Source organism: Lissotriton vulgaris, unplaced genomic scaffold (assembly GCF_964263255.1).
Source record: "Lissotriton vulgaris unplaced genomic scaffold, aLisVul1.2 SCAFFOLD_11113, whole genome shotgun sequence".
In the NCBI taxonomy this organism is placed as follows: domain Eukaryota; kingdom Metazoa; phylum Chordata; class Amphibia; order Caudata; family Salamandridae; genus Lissotriton; species Lissotriton vulgaris.
The window spans coordinates 34803-38693 of NW_028253514.1; the positions used below are offsets into that span (position 1 = coordinate 34803).

The 3891-nt window shown below is 49.7% G+C and overlaps 1 pseudogene; it reads right to left on the reverse strand.

Annotated features, from left to right (window-relative positions):
- Positions 1–537: 537 nt before the first annotated feature.
- Positions 538–1008, reverse strand: LOC147660936 (large ribosomal subunit protein mL43 pseudogene; annotated as a pseudogene).
- Positions 1009–3891: the final 2883 nt, after the last annotated feature.

A 3891-nucleotide genomic window follows, 5' to 3' on the forward strand; every position in this document is an offset into this window, starting at 1 on the left:
TCTTCTAAGTAGCACCTCAAGAACCACATAGACAGAACATCAATGCGATCAAAGTGCATGGCTAAAATCAGGAAAGGACTAATGAGCCTTGTTAAAAAAAAGAACACACAAAAAGAAATTGCCTCATCTCAGCCACTAAAAGTGTAAACTGCCTCTATTAAACGCATAGTAGTAAAAGTACTTAACGAATCAATGTGTTTGTCGTAGCTGTGATGCAGCAAAACACAGCTCCATGTCACACAAGCAGAGCTGCCTTGGCACAAAGTGATGGGCCTGTTTTGGGAGGATCGGGTCACTACATGTAAAGCGCTTTGATTTCAACATCTGCTGCCACTGCGCTTTAAAACTGAAAGAATATATTACAGCACAGAGGCAGCCAATGTTAAAATCAAAGGGCCTTGCATGCACTAAGCTGCTTTCAATGACTTTAAAACGAAGGCAAATTTAAAGCATGCTGTAGTCCATGAAAGCAGTTTAGTGCAGGCAAGGACTTTCGATTTTCTTTTTTTCTTTTTTATCAAGTCCTTTTCCTTAACTTTATTTAGGCAGTTTGTTTTGTATTTGGTTCACCGAGTGAAAAGCTTTGACATTCAGAAGGGTTGGCTTGTTGATGAAGGGGTGCCACTGCCCCTGGATGCTGGGGCTGTCCATGTGGTACATTTTGCGTATGCTGATAATGTCCAGTTCAGACTGATTAGCCATTTTCTGAACAAGTTGTACAATTTCATCAGCAGATTTGCTAGTTACCAGCTCTTCCTTCACTGCTCCGTTCAAATATTCTGCTATGAGCTTAGGATGGTGCATTTCTGGGGAGTATAATACATCACAATGTCGGGATTCCGTTTGGCAAAATCTACAACGTTTTCTTCTATAAACTCAGGCACCCCTTGAATTCTGTGCGTCCTTTCTGAAAACCAGGGTGAGCCTCTTGAGCTGGCATATGTACCGTCCTACTCCGTTCTGCAGCACGCTCTGCAGAAACCTGCTTGGGGTTTCACTGGAGGTCATACTGCAGACAGGGATCCGCACAGCACTGTCAGTGGAAGAGCAAACACACACGGCCGGCCGGACTTTCAATTTTCACATCGGCTGTGACCGTGACAGCAGCTCAGTGCACGCCAAGACCTTGGATTTTAATATCGGCTGCCACTGCGCTTAGTTACTGAAGTCCGATGTAAAGCGCGGTGGCAGCTGATGTTAAAATCAAAGGCCTTAGTTACAGTACACTTAGCCGGTTTTAAGAACTATGCTGCTATTAATCCAGGGACACACTTACCAGTCCTGCGCAGCTTCCCACCAGAATCCGACGGCAATTATGAAGCACGGTGCCTGCCTGGAAAGGCAGGTGGCGCGTGACTTCAGGAAGAACGTCACGTTCTTTAGCCCGACCCACCCCAGCTAAGCTTGCTTCAGCAAATCAGAACTGCTGGTTTTTGTGAGGGCGGGCAAGGGCTGATAGCAGACAAAGACAACAAAGGGATGCAAAATGAAATGCTTAAATGACGTCTCTGTAATTAGGAAGCATCGTGAGCTACTCCCAGAGGGTCGGCGAGCTACCGGTAGCTCGCGATCGACTGGTTGGAGACACCTGATATATACTCTCCCTAATCACCCGGACACACGTCCTGAAATTCTCATTGACTGGGGCAATAATAATATGCAGTGCTCTATTAACATGATCAGAATAATAGTGAAATATGCTCAAATTAATGTGGAAGAGCTACACGAAAAAATAGCGGAGATGGAATCCCTGATATTGTTTCATGGCAAAGAGGATGAGGCCAAGAAACACAGGAAAGACATGGAGGCCGCACTGGATAGACATGAGACGGAAGTAGAAGAACGCAAAGAACGCAAATATAGAAGGGATGAACAAGATTACTCATGTGGGAGGATACTAACCTTCGCTAAAAGATTTGACCAACTGAACCAACAAATGAAAATGCAACCACAGGGGGAGGAGCTTCGCGGGCAACCAAGATGGCCGCGTAAGCTCGGAGCTCCGAAGACCCTCCGATTCTCCGTATTGATCCTGCCAACTATCCTGTCCCACGACGGTGGGAATCAATTGCGGTGTTGATGCTGACGCGGCGCCTGGTCTCAGATTGAAGATCCGAGTTTCCTGGACCGAGTTACACCGTTGTAAAGCCTGATGACGACGACGCCATAGCTGCCTGGCATTGTTGGGGCGGTGACGGGGCCCCGCTTCGGTGGCAGTTCGAGTTGAACTAACTGAATTGCTGGGTCCGGCGGCCCTGCTGATCTCCCTGGAGGCTTGCTGTTCCCTGGGGACGGTGGAGGGATTTGTTGGCTTTGATCGAGTGGAGGTGGTGTTATTGGCTTGCCCCCTTTTGGATCGTACGATTCCCGTCGCCCATCATGGCGGGCAGAGGAGATCCAGACAAGGGGAAGCCCCCGAGGGTCAGCAGAAAACCCCTCCATTCACAATCCACCATCCCTGAACGATTCTCTCACTCCAGAGGTTCGCCGGGTGCATCGGGTCATACCAAGGATCCGCAGCGGGACGTGTCCCCAGAAGATACCGAACCCACCCTCCGGGACGTGATGGGAGCCATTGCTGGCGTGAAGGCCGAGATGCACAGCCAACACGAAGCGCTGTCTAGCAAGGTTGATACCCTCAAGATCGAGCTTAATCTCATCAGGGCCGACCTCGGTAAAACAAATGACAGGGTTAAGTCACTCGACATTAAGACGTCGAGTTTGACTTCTGATGTGTCGGACATGCAGATCGAGGTACGGGACTTGAAGGCCGCCAATGTGATGCTTGCGCGCCGGCTCGACGATTTTGAGGGACGGGCACGGCGCCAGAACGTCCGTATTACAGGTGTGCCAGAGGGTGCGGAGGAGGATGCCGCGGACTTGTTTGTGGAGGACTTGGTGGTGAAGCACTTAGCGCCTGGAGGCCTGAGTAAATTCTTTTCGGTCGAGAGAGCTCACAGACTGCCTGGTGGCCAACCGAAGTTGGGTGCGTCCCCGCGCCCCATCATTGCCAGACTATTCAACTACCGGGACCGAGACGCAATCCTACAAGCGTCGAGAAGCGGCGGCCCGCTGCGGTTCCAGAATGCGGACATTAATTTCTTCCCCGATTTCACTCAGGCCGTCCAGAAACGCCGCCAAAGTTTTATGGGTGTGAAACGAAGACTGAGGGAGATGGGGTTGAGATACTCCATGCTTTACCCAGCGAAACTGCGTATAGAACATGGTGATCGGACGCTGTTCTTTGATTTGCCGGATGCTGCAGGGGACTGGTTGGACACTTTGCCTCAGCGTCGGACTACTCCGGAGGATCTGTCGGAGGGGGCGTCAGGAGGTCCAGGTTCCCAGGAATAAACTTTAAGATGTTGGCCTTCTTTCTGCGATGGGTTCTGCGGACGGCATCATTCATTGACTTTTGTTTCCTTTTTCCTTTATTTTTCCTGTTTTCTCAACTTTGGAGGGTAACGGGGGGTGATAGGATGTCTCCTTTCTCCCCTGGGGGCTTTTTGTAGGTTAGTTTATAAGGGGCGACAGGCACACTGCTAGTTGGGGTGGCTTTTAGTCTAATGCAGGGGTGCAGGGTGGGGGTCAGTGGGGTTGTGTGTTCTTCTTTAGCTTTTCTTTTCCTACTTTTCTCATGGCGAGGGAACTACTGTCTTGAATACATCGTTTCGGTGGCTGCTTTCTGGGGGGGATGGCTGGGACGGGGCATCTTTGACGATGGGGGGTAAGCCCTTGAATGTACTCAGTTGGAACGTGAATGGGTTGGGAGATCGTATTAAACGTGGTGTTGTGATACAAATGTTTAAACGTTGTGTTACGGACATTATTCTCCTGCAAGAAACTCATCTCGTTGGTAATACTTGTAAGGCTCTGAATAGAAAGGGGTTC